General features: G+C 42.0%; 1 non-coding gene across 1 annotated transcript; it reads left to right on the top strand.

Annotated features, from left to right (window-relative positions):
- Positions 1-335: 335 nt before the first annotated feature.
- Positions 336-442, top strand: LOC141142034 (U6 spliceosomal RNA). The gene has a single exon (XR_012244284.1). It is a non-coding gene; the product is annotated as a U6 spliceosomal RNA (small nuclear RNA).
- Positions 443-13,737: the final 13,295 nt, after the last annotated feature.

Here is a 13,737-nt window from a genome sequence, read left to right as displayed (position 1 = left end):
AAAGTGTATACATGTCCCTTCCATTACTCAGAGTAATAGGTGAATGTGTGAAAGTACAAAAAATAAATAAATCAAGTGAAAAAATCTGCAGCAAAACCTAATAGTGTTCACAGCATATAACAATAAGTAAAATGTATAACGTGATCTCGCGCAGACTTGCAAATATTCTTAAGACACATAAAGTGCAATGTGCAACCAATAGGAGTAGTGAAAACCTCAAATAAAGGGTTGGAAAAACTGTTATTAGGATTAAATAGGCTCCAACAAGGGAGCTTTAAAAATAACAATAATAGGCTCTAACAGGGGACATTAACAGTAAAAATAATGATAGGTGAGTGCTTGCTTCGGCAGCACATATACTAAAATTGGAACGATACAGAGAAGATTAGCATGGCCCCTGTGCAAGGATGACACGCAAATTCATGAAGCGTTCCATATTTTTAAGACACACCGCAGCTGCACAATTTGGGCTTCATAATATAGAGATGCAATTTTCCCAACTTGAGCTTCTACCGACTGACCCCTGCCACGCCAAACTAATTTCATCTTATTATAAAAATCTGTTCCACTCCACGACTACTAGGATCACTACTATTGAACACAAATGGCACTTAGATATACCCGAGCTGACGGAGGAGATATGGGGGGAGATTCTTCCCTTGCAGGTTCCCTCCGTCATCTCTTCCATAGACAAGGTGATCCAGACCAAGCTATTATATAGAGCATACTTCACACCAAACCTATTATTTAGACTAAAAAGATTATCCAATCCTTTATGCCTTAGATGCGGAATGGCCGATGGCACATTCTTCCACCTAATGTGGGAATGTGCTCCGATACGGAAGTTTTGGTCAGAGGTTACAGCCTTCATCAGCTCTGTAGCTAAAATACCAAACATTTGTAATCCTCTCAGATACCTGCTGGGTTACATTGATGATGAAGAGTTATCCAAAAATGCACAATCTTTTGTACGAATAATGATGTTTTATGCTAAAAAAACATTAACCATGCACTGGAAATCCCAATCCACTCCGACTATAAAGTTCTGGCTCACCATTATCAACTAAGCAATACCACTATATAAGTTGACATACGAAGCTAGAGGATGCCCCAAAAAGTTCTCTAAAATATGGAACTCATGGGTAAGCTCAGAGAGCAACATACCACCTGCCCCGTAAGTTATAGCAAATGATTGAGATATTATGGTATAGCAACTATCAGAAATGACCCCTGACTATAATAAAATGTGTTGAAAGATGTATTATATGTACTAATGCATAAAGTTAACCTGTATACCTGATCAATGTATTGAAACAATGTTCATTATGATTGTATACCTGTGTAACTATTATTGTTATTTTTATAAAAACAATAAAAAGTTAACCTTAAAAAAAAAAAAATAATAATGATACATGTGCAAAAAAGTAGGAAGAATCAATGGATGTGCAAAAAAAATCGTATGTGCAAAAGATGCAAGAGAAATACATAAATGAGCACTTTAAAAATAGTTCATTAAAAGGAACAGATAGTTGATGTTTTCTCATGTTCCACAGAGAATGGTGAATACAGGAAAAATAAATGTTCATGAAGTGGTGAACAAAGATGGTGTGGTAATGGAAAACCAAATCAGTGCTCATCAGTGTCCATATATAACTTCATAAATTAGTTCTCGAACAGTTGGTCTCACAGAACTCTCACCTCATATACTGTATTAAATCGCATAGTCGAATGGATATAACTCTTCACCGCTTCCTTTTGGTTCTTTTTCCAGCACACATACACTTCAAAAGGGGCTAGGAGTACCTTCACCAGCTGTAAGTGCCTCCACTCAGCCATCCCAGTGCACTCCAGTGTAATAATGCAGCAATGATGGGGAAGAAAAAGAACAAAAGTGCCTCCAATAGTGTAGTGGGGTTTAAAAGACTAGGGTGCATTTTATTGAAAGCAATTAGGTGGACTCTTACATGTAAAATGTAAAAAATAGGCAAGAACAGTTTAAAACCGGCGTTTGCGGCGCCTCCTTACATCACTTCCGTGCGTGTCTGACTCCAGCCACTCCCTACCCGTTATGTCACGTGACTTTATCTGAGTCCCGAGGCGGGACTAACTTGATACGCATTACGTCATATCCGGGAGTTTTGGTTTCTGGTATACGATCGGTGGAACGCAAGCTCCGAGTGAGGAGAGCATTCCAACTTCTTTGGATTTATTTAATTGTTAATAAAAGAAGCAATACGGAGTCACGTTATGCAGATCGTTTTTTCTTCTTTTTTATAACACATATATGTGGATATCTGGCCAGGAATTATGCTGTAGAGGGGAGGCAGTGGAGTCCCCTTTCCTTTCGCCCGTGGATGGTCCCTTGCCCTGATGCTGGGAACTAGGGGGATATCGTAACTCTGTGACCGGGATCACATCATCTTTACTTCACGCTTGTACCCCTGCAGGGGTGAAGTGCTGTGGTGAGTGAAAACACAAGAGGGGAGCACAGTCACCACTGCCAGCATGTTTCTTGTTTATATATACTTTTTAAGAAAATTTTCACTAATCGGATGAAGCACTATGTCACTTTCTATGGACACTTATTTTGACTTTATGGTTTACAATTGGATATCACCAACAGCAGATTTACTAGTCACTTTACATCAATTTTATACATGTTAATGTTTAAATACTTATTGCACAGCTTGTTAGTGCTGATTGATGGTTGCTATTAACACTAGTTGATAATTTTTATTTATTTAATTGCATTTTTATTTGAGTATTTTTATTTTATCAGCACAAATCATTTTCTAGCACATGTCAGTTTGTATGATTATTTATTTATTTATGACAGGAAGGATTTGTCCTTGCTGGACATATATAGTTTCTTCACTATATATATACATATATTGCATGGTATATACACATTGTTTTTTTCACATAGAACAGCGCCATTCCCTATTTTGTCTTTTATACTTTGTTTGGGTTTCACCTAGGTGGAACCTTTTTACTGGGAGGCAGCAGTTGTAAACATCCTAAGCGCGGATTCCTCTGACAGTCTTTACAATTTTCAGCGCCATCCCTTTTTGAGCACATCTTGGAGGGATCCGCACTTCGGGGCCTGATCTCCGACATATATCAGCTACTTAATGCCTATTCTAAACCAAACCAGGGTAAACATGCCTATATGCTCCGTTGGGAAAAGATACTGGGTGAAGAAATCCCAGAGATGATGTGGTGGACGATCTGGACTCAGGCAGCTAAGAGCTCATTTGGCACGCTTTACAAGGAAAATGCCTATAAAATCCTTTACTTTTGGTACTTGACTCCGGACATACTCCATGCCATCTATCCATCTATTTCTGACCGATGCTGGCGCTGTCAGAGGGACAAAGGTACTCTTTACCATATCTATTGGAGCTGCCCCCTGATAGTGCCCTTCTGGCTTTCAACACAGCACCTGCTGTCCCGACTATTTGAGGTGACAGTTCCCCTGACGCCTAAATTTTTCCTGCTCGGTGTATCACCACTACAAATTCCCAAACCATACAAGAAACTACTCAGACATATCCATACTGCTGCACACTGCCTGGTTGCCCTCAACTGGAAGCGGAGCTCCCCACCTTCCCAAGACGCCCTGTATGCCAGAATAAAAGATGTGGAGCTAATGGAAAAAAATGACAGCTAGACTACAGGATAGGCTGGAATTACATGATAAAGTCTGGGAGCTGTGGCATCTTCAGGAGGACCCCTCTTGAGCCGGTGGATGAGCTATTGTGTTATTTCCCTGTCCTTCTTTCATCTCCCCTTTTCCCCAAACCTTTCTCTTTCCCTTCTTTTCTTCTTCTTCTTTTCTTACACTCTCTCCTCTACCTCATAAGTTCTTATCTGAGCTGTGGCAAACTCCATATATCACCTAACAGTTCATGGTATGACCAAACAAGGAGATTGTGCCAATTGTTACTATTCCTGTCACGTACCTGGTAGGTTTTGAGCCCAAAGTGCAGAGAGAGACCTTCCCTATGGCTCCCACTCACGGCCCTCTGGAATGGGGACAGAGGACACAGGAGTGAGGAGTGGTATGGGTGCCTGGCAGGATCAACAGTCCACCCAGAAGTCCAGGAGTAGTTAGGACCCAGGAACCTGGAACTGAAGAGAAGGCCGGAGACTGGAACGCTGACTGGAGCCAGAAACAACAGCAGGTAAGCAGGCAGAAGGCTGGAGTGCTGGACTGGAACCAAGAACAACAGCAGGTAGCAGGCTGGAAGCTGGAACGCTGGACTGGAACCAGGAACAACAGCAGGTAGCAGGCTGGAGACTGGAATGCTGGACTGGAACCAGGAACAACAGCAGGTAGCAGGCTGGATACTGGAACACTGACTGGAGCCAGGAACAACAGCAGGTAGCAGGCTGGAGACTGGAATTCTGGACTGGAACCAGGAACCACAGCAGGTAGCAGGCTGGAGACTGGAATGCTGGACTGGAGCCAGGAACAACAGCAGGTAAGCAGGCTGGAAGCTGGAACGCTGGACTGGAGCCAGGAACAACAGCAGGCAGCAGGCTGGAGACTGGAATGCTGGAATGGAACCAGGAACAACAGCAGGTAAGCAGGCTGGAAGCTGGAACGCTGGACTGGAGCCAGGAACAACAGCAGGCAGCAGGCTGGAGACTGGAATGCTGGACTGGAACCAGGAACAACAGCAGGCAGGTAGGCAGGTATCAGGCAGAAGGATATTCAGACAGGCCAGTGATCGATATCAAGCAGACAGCAAAGGTACCAGGGATCAAACAGGAGAATGGTCTAAGCAAGCCGGGGGTCAGATGCAGGCAGATAGCTGGATGGTCAAAACAGGTAGCCTGGTCAAGTAACAGGAAGTCTCAGATCAAATCAGGTTTTGGCACACAGAACGCTGTAGAGCAGAAGAGCGGGGACTGAGTGTGACAGGCAGGTTTAAATAGCCCGCCTGGCGCCAACAGGGATGTGCGTGCATGCGTCTGTGCGCACACGTGTCCGTGTGCGTGCGCGCATGCGCAATGGCACCTACGGTCGCGCACCAATGAGCCTGGGACGCCGATTACTGCCAGAATCTTCCTGACAGTTCCGCTCTCAAAACACTGACTATGTGTGGTTTTAAACGGACAGCTAAACACTTGTCAGAGACTCCAGTAAACGGAAGCCCAATGCTTGATTTGTCAACCAAAGTAACTTTATTTTACTTCTTTATTATTTATTTTTTTGAAAAGGCAATGATGTCTCAAGCCCCTTGAGAGAGAAAAAGACATGCTGCATCCATGTAGAATGACAATCTAAAATGGTTGAAGACCTTCTTAAACCAAAGCTCACTTCCTGTCTGAGAATATTTTATAACTAAAGATAAAACTGCTACAGACTTTGGCCACTAGATGGCAGAGGTAAACTACACATTCTATATAAGTAACTATAACTGAATTAGCCTGTAAAGTCAGCACGCTCCATGTCTGATATAATACATTATATCACTACTTATACATATCTACTGTACAGGGAAAAACACACTCATAAGACAATACATTCCTGTCTAGAACTGGTAACAAAAACTAAAACATGAGTCCACAATATCAGTGTCTCTTGGCTATGGTACTTCAAGCTGGTAGCCCACATGAAGAAATAGTTTCGTCCATAAATCCATCTTCAGATTGGAGAAGCCACACTAGGCCAAACTATCTCCAATGCCAATTGTAATCCACAGGATGAATTTTAACTCATGGCGAATGTCACGTCTGAAAGCTGTCATTGACAAACTCTATGTTATGTATTGTGTCAACAACATAACAGAAATACCTGTTCAAAGGAGAACAATGACATCCAAAACTGGTCTGGCGTACACTTTAACAGTCCCTTGTTTCGTCACTTTGGCATCAACCTTTCTGACATTACCATCTTTACTTGGCAATGTATTAGTGACAATTCCCATAGGCCAGTTATTTTTGCTTTCTTGACTATCTTTCAACAACACAACATCTCCAACTTTAACATTGGGACTGGTCTTATCCCATTTCCTGCGACTTTGTAAGGTAAACAGGTAATCTCTCCCCCATCTCTTCCAAAACGTATCAGCCAGACACTGGACTTGTTTCCATTGCTTTACATGAAGTTCTGTACTAAAGTCTCCACAAGGGGCCGACAAAGAGTCTACCTTTTGGGTCAAGAGCATAGCAGGAGTAAGAACTGTTGGATTATCTGGATCTGTAGATAGTGGTACCAAAGGTCTTGCATTAATGATGGCCATAACTTCTGCCATGAAAGTACTCAAAGTCTCATGAGTCAAATGAGTAGGTTTAGCATGGAGTAACATTGCATCTAAAATGCGCCTAGCTACACCTATTAATCTTTCCCAAGCACCTCCCATGTGAGATGAGTATGGAGTGTTTAAGATCCATGTGCATCCTTTGTCTTCAAGATAATCTAGAAGTTCTACATCATTTGAACATATATGCAGTTCCTTACATGCTCCTACAAAATTAGTACCTCTATCCGAGCGAATTAACTTAGCCACGAACAGAAAACAATCTTCTTAGAGCCTTGATGAAACTGGATGCTGACATGGACTCAATCAATTCTATATGCACTGCTCTTGTAGAAAGACGTGAAAAGAACAGCCCAGCGTTTGTTGTCAGCGCTACCTCCTCTAGTTCAGCGTGTTACAACTGCCCAGGGACCAAACACATCAACACCCACACTAGTGAATGGAGGCTCAGGATTGACTCTATCTTTTGGTAGCTCTGCCATCTTTTGCCTTTCCAATCTCCCTCTGAGCTTACGGCACATGACACATTTGTGAATGATTGCAGACACTAGACGTTTTCCACCAAGAATCCAGAAACCTGCAGCTCAGATGGCACCTTCTGTTATGTGGCGCCCTTGGTGAAATATTTGATTGTGATAATGTCTTACAATCAAAGTAGCAATGTGGTGATCATGAGGAATGATGACAGGCTGCTTCTCCTCATCTGACAGCGTGGCAAAGCATAAACGGCCACATACTCTCCATAGTCCATCTTGATCTATAAAGGGACTGAGTTTTGTAAGACGGCTATGCTTTGGAAGCGTCTTTCGTTGTTCAATGTAGTCATATTCTTGCTTGAAATATGTATGTTGTACAGAAGAAATTATGACTGTCTTGGCTTGTGAAAGTTCTTCTAAACTAACTCTTTCATGAAAAACTTCCCAGGTTCCGGGTCGATCATCATTGGTTTTGTTCTGGAAGCTTTTCGCAACATGAATTAGTCTTGCTATGACCCTGCTTAGTCTCTTCCAGTTGAAAAATCTTTCGAATCAATGTAACTGCAGTCTAGTGTCAACAGCTTTAGTACTGAAGCTTACTACTTCTGACCTAATTTCAGGATCAGCTTCGGGTTCCACTAAAGAGTAAACATTGGTGTTATCAGAATTATCTACAACTGTCTGATACAGAAAATGTGGGCCTGAGAACCATATAGAGTTATGAAGGCAAGCCATCTGTGTAGGCCTGGAGGATTTTGTTCTGAGGGCACATAGAACCATTGCTCTGGACAGGTTGCTTGTCTGATCCTATTCACCCGATTGGAAACATATAAGAAGAATCTCTTGGTAGTGTTACAGATATAGCCTAAGACTGTTTTACTGTCTGTAAAGAATTTCACAGCATCTAGGCTTAGGTCCATCTCGTCTCTCACTAGCTCATACAGTTCAACCGCTGGTACAGCTGCACATAACTCTAGGCGTGGAATTGTACGTGCCGGCCTAGGACTCAGTTTGGATTTTCCCATAACAAATCCAACATGACAGACGTTTCCTGCATTGCTTACCTTCAAGTAATTATTGCTGTAACAGATGCTTCTGAAAAAATGTACAGTTCTCTTTTGCAGGCTTGTGACAATGAAACAGGAACATAACATCTGGGTATTTGTAAACATTGTAAGGCTTGTAAAGACTCTGTCTATTGGACCCACTCATGGAGTCTCTCTTCTGGAAGTAAGGCATACCACTCACTTTCTCCACTTGACAGTTCACGAACTAAGGCCTTACCTTTTATGGTGACAGGTGCTACAAACCCGAGAGGATCGTAGAGACTGTTCACAGTGGATAGAATTCCTCTTCTCGTGAATGGCTTTTCTACTGAAGAAACCTGAAAAACAAAACAGTCTTTCTCTATATGCCAGCTTAGGCCTAAACTCTTCTGTAAAGGAAGGATGTCTGTTCCCAGGCAAAGGTCTTTAAGATTCTTAGCTCTGTCTTCTGCGGTGAAAGCTTCCATGACTTGTTTGCTGTTAGAGGCTATCTTATGTAGTCGCAGATTAGACTCTGCCAGCATTTGTTTTGCTTTGTTAAGAATGTTGATTGCCCCTTCAGGTGTGCTAGCTGAAGCAAGTCCATCGTCTACATAGAAATGTCTCATCACAAGGTGTTTGGCATCTTGACCATAATGTTCTGCACCTTTCTGGGCAGCTTTGCGCATGCAGTATATGGCAACAGCAGGAGAAGGGCTATTACCAAAAACATGCACCCTCATTCTATACTCTGTCACCTCTTTATCTGTGTCGTTATCCTTGTACCACAGGAAACGCAGGTAATCACGATTCTCTCACTAGAAAACAATAAAACATCTGTTGCACATCCCCTGTGAAGGCAATAGGCTCTTTCCAGAAGCGTAAGAGGACACCCAGAAGTGTGTTGTTTAGATCTGGGCCACTCAACAGAACATCATTTAATGAAACACCTTCATGTTGAGCACTGGAATCGAACACAACTCTTATTTGTTCTGGCTTGTGTAGATGGTAAACGCCAAACATTGGCAGATACCAGTGTTCTGTTGTTGGCGTACCTTATGTACCTGTAGAATGTCTCTTCCAAGAAGTAGAAGAATAGAGGCATCTTTCTGGATAGCTGTAATAAGGTGTGATATCGAATTGAGATGAGGATGATGAAGGGCCACTTCTGGTGATGGGATCTCTGCTTTATCGTCTGGTAACATATCACACTCTATCGAGGCGGGAAGTGAGAGATGGACTGTCTTGTCAAGAGACTCAATAGTAAAGTCGGTAGCTCTTTTTCCTGAAGTTTCCATCACTCCTGCACATGTCTTTAGGGTGTATGGAACTGCACTCGATGTAATGTTGAAAGCATCAAAAAAGTCTGACCTTGCCAGTGACCTGTTACTCTGTTCATCCAGAACCACATACATCTTAACTGCTTTTTGCTTTTCCCCTGTGCTGTACACTGTTGCTAGGCAGATCTTGGAACATGAATGTGGAGTTATACAGTCACCACAGATTTCCATGCATTTGGACATCACTGGGGTAGATGAATTATCTTTTTGCTCCCTGTCCTCACCTTTCGGGGCTTCAGTGACCTCTAATGGTTGATGCAAAGTATCAGGGTGTAAAGCTGTGATGTGTCTGTTACTGCCACATTCGGAGCAATCCGCTTGTATTTTGCAGTCTTTGGCTACATGTTTAGTGGATCCACAACACTTGAAGCAGATGCCGTTTTGTCTAAGAAAGGCTATCCTTTCCTTGATAGGTTTACTTTTGAACCCTTTACACTTGTTTAGGGGATGGGGCTTTTTATGAAGTGGGCAAAGTCTGTCAGGGCCTTCAAAGGTGTTTACCTTGTAGCTGCTTAGACAGTCTGGGTCCTCAGAGGGTACAGTTGTTTTATGGGCAATCACTGAAGTCCTATGAAAGGCTCTAGGTGGCTTTTCTGCTTTCGGCAGTTGACTGTTGGTGATGAAGGAAAAGCTGGGATCACACCTGATCTTAGCTTGCTGCTGCACAAACCTAGAAAACACAAAGAATGGGGGAAAAGGGACATCATGATCTTCTTTGTATTTGGCTCCAACACTCAACCATTTTTCTTGTAGGTTGTGAGGTAGTTTCTCCACTATAGGCTTAGTACCACTAGCGGTATCTAAATGTGCAAGTCCTCTTAAATAGCCTTCTTCTTTGGCACACTGGACTTCCCAAAGAATATCACCCAGCTCTTGTAGTTTGAAATTGTCTCTGCTTTTTAGCTTAGGGAAAGACTCCAGTCTTTTCATTTGAGCACCTTCAATTGCTTCTGGTGATCTATATCCTTGCCAGGCCATATCAAATCCTGCTGAAGGGTTAAATATGTGTATCCTGCGCATCCTTCTTGCATGCTCTGCTGACTCAGTCCCAAGCCATGTCATCATCAGGTCTAGCATCTCAGCTGCTGGTAATTCTTATGCCCCGTACACGTGGTCGGATTTTCCGATGGAAAATGTCCGATCGGAGCGTGTTGTCGGAAATTCCGACTGTGTGTGGGCTCCATCGGACATTTTCCATCGGATTTTCCGACACACAAAGTTTGAGAGCAGGCTGTAAAATCTTCCGACAACAAAATCCGATCGCTTACCAGATGGCAAGCAATTAGAGCTTGCGGTCTAAACCCGACCAGGGCCTTTCTCCAAGATCAGGACACAAAAAGTCTGAGGGAGAACCCGTCTAGGAGGTCAGCAGGGGATCGCCAAACTCGTCACCCAGGATCGTTCCCAGATCAAATATGGTGATGATCAGACGTTCCAAAAATATATAAAGGAATCACCATAGCGTAACATGTTTAAACTTAGTTTATTATAAGAAAGCCACTTACAGTGTATCGTAGCAATTAAAAGCAGTTTAGCCGGCCGGCTTGTGCAAACACCCGTCCCTTCGGACACAAACGCGAGACGTCAGCACGCGCGTTTCGTCATATAATGATGTCGTCTGGGGCACGGGCAACGCACTGACGTGTCGCGTATAAATAGAGAACTAAAAGAAACCAAGCCTCGTTGTGAGACCAGATCTGGAAATCATCCGCGTTCCATCTCCCGATATAACGGAAGTCTATAGCGGAAGTCCATTTTAACTAATGGAAACGAATCCCATGTAGTGATCCGGATACATAACTAAATATCCAGGTGAGAAGAAAGAAGAAAATTAAACATTCTCACCATGCTCACAACCTATAAATAAGGGACAAATTATGCCTCCTATATCATGGTGGAACATAAATAAAACCTTAAAACAAAAATTAATTATTTTAAGTAACATTACTCAACATCTAAAAAAAAAATATTTTTATTAAATAAAAACGAACAGAGAATTTTTTTATTGTTTCAAAAAAACAATTATTTGGGAAAGACCAGAGAACCATATACCTAATATAATAGTGTGCAGCCGTTCTAAGCAAAAATGGATACACCCACTTTAAGTAGGGGTAAATATTCTACACCTAATCATAACCAGAAACCTTCCTGACATAAAGTACCCAATCATCAAACTATAGGTGAAATAGGGATGATTTCCTTGGGTTCACAAAGAGTCAGATTCCAAACAGACCTCAAATTAAAAAAAAAAAAAAAAATGTTCTTCGATAACAAAAACATTAGAAATAAAATAAAATAGTAATAGAACCACAAAAATACATACTCTCAGGAATTATCTATGAAGGCATTAGTATCTACATCTACGTTTAACCCATGGGGGGTATAACATTTGACCTTATAGATCCATAGCATCTCAAGCCTGGAGATGCTCCTGACCAGAGAACTACCCCTCCAATGGGGACGGTATTTATCTATCCCTAAAAAGATCGTATTAGAGGGATCCTTGTTGTGAGTATTCAAATAATGTTTGGAGACCGAGTGTTTTGGGAATCCATTCTTGATATTAGAGATATGTTCATTCAATCTGACGGAGAGGGGTCGCCTAGTCCTGCCCACATACTGCAACCCACAGGGGCACTGTAGCAGGTAGACGACCCCCTCCGTCGAACATGTTATGAATGGCTCAATCACATGTTCCCTCTGTATGGTGTGGGAAGTAAACTTATGGGTACATCTCTGTATGCCCCTATTAATGGAGCACACCCTACATCTCCCACACTTACAGTATCCTGTGAAATTACCAAAAAAACTCAATTTGGTAATGGGTGGATCAATAACATTAGGGACCAATCGGTCTTTAAGACACGATGCTCCCCTAAACACCATTTGAGGTCTAACAGGTAGAATAGACCTAAGAGCAGGATCATTATTCAAAATATGCCAGTGTCTCTGCACTAAATTCCTAATTTGGTTATGCTGTACTGAATAGGTAGTGATGAAAGGGACCAAAGCAGAATTCCGCTCACGAGGTGGTCTGTCCCTTAACAGACCGATTGGTCCCTAATGTTATTGATCCACCCATTACCAAATTGAGTTTTTTTGGTAATTTCACAGGATACTATAAGTGTGGGAGATGTAGGGTGTGCTCCATTAATAGGGGCATACAGAGACGTACCCATAAGTTTACTTCCCACACCACACAGAGGGAACATGTGATTGAGCCATTCATAACATGTTCGACGGAGGGGGTCGTCTACCTGCTACAGTGCCCCTGTGGGTTGCAGTATGTGGGCAGGACTAGGCGACCCCTCTCTGTCAGATTGAATGAACATATCTCTAATATCAAGAATGGATTCCCAAAACACTCGGTCTCCAAACATTATTTGAATACTCACAACAAGGATCCCTCTAATACGATCTTTTTAGGGATAGATAAATACCGTCCCCATTGGAGGGGTAGTTCTCTGGTCAGGAGCATCTCCAGGCTTGAGATGCTATGGATCTATAAGGTCAAATGTTATACCCCCCATGGGTTAAACGTAGATGTGGATACTAATGCCTTCATAGATAATTCCTGAGAGTATGTATTTTTGTGGTTCTATTACTATTTTATTTTATTTCTAATGTTTTTGTTATCGAAGAACATTTTTTTTTTTTTTTAATTTGAGGTCTGTTTGGAATCTGACTCTTTGTGAACCCAAGGAAATCATCCCTATTTCACCTATAGTTTGATGATTGGGTACTTTATGTCAGGAAGGTTTCTGGTTATGATTAGGTGTAGAATATTTACCCCTACTTAAAGTGGGTGTATCCATTTTTGCTTAGAACGGCTGCACACTATTATATTAGGTATATGGTTCTCTGGTCTTTCCCAAATAATTGGTTTTTTGAAACAATAAAAAAATTCTCTGTTCGTTTTTATTTAATAAAAATATTTTTTTTTTAGATGTTGAGTAATGTTACTTAAAATAATTAATTTTTGTTTTAAGGTTTTATTTATGTTCCACCATGATATAGGAGGCATAATTTGTCCCTTATTTATAGGTTGTGAGCATGGTGAGAATGTTTAATTTTCTTCTTTTTTCTCACCTGGATATTTAGTTATGTATCCGGATCACTACATGGGATTCGTTTCCATTAGTTAAAATGGCCGCTATAGATTTCCGTTATATCGGGAGATGGAACGCGGATGATTTCCGGATCTGGTCTCACAACGAGGCTTGGTTTCTTTTAGTTCTCTATTTATACGCGACACGTCAGTGCGTCGCCCTTGCCCCAGACGACGTCATTATATGACGAAACGCGCGTCGGGAGGAGCTGACGTGCTGACGTCTCACGTTTGTGTCCGAAGGGACGGGTGTTTGCACAAGCCGGCCGGCTGAACTGCTTTTAATTGCTACGATACACTGTAAGTGGCTTTCTTCTTTTATAATAAACTAAGTTTAAACATGTTACGCTATGGTGATTCCTTTATATATTTTTGGAACGTCTGATCATCACCATATTTGATCTGGGAACGATCCTGGGTGACGAGTTTGGCGATCCCCTGCTGACCTCCTAGACGGGTTCTCCCTCAGACTTTTTGTGTCCTGATCTTGGAGAAAGGCCCTGGTCGGGTTTAGACCGC

The sequence above is a fragment of the Aquarana catesbeiana genome, linkage group LG04 (assembly GCF_042186555.1).
Source record: "Aquarana catesbeiana isolate 2022-GZ linkage group LG04, ASM4218655v1, whole genome shotgun sequence".
Classification (NCBI taxonomy): domain Eukaryota; kingdom Metazoa; phylum Chordata; class Amphibia; order Anura; family Ranidae; genus Aquarana; species Aquarana catesbeiana.
This window is presented reverse-complemented; position numbering and strand designations above follow the sequence as displayed.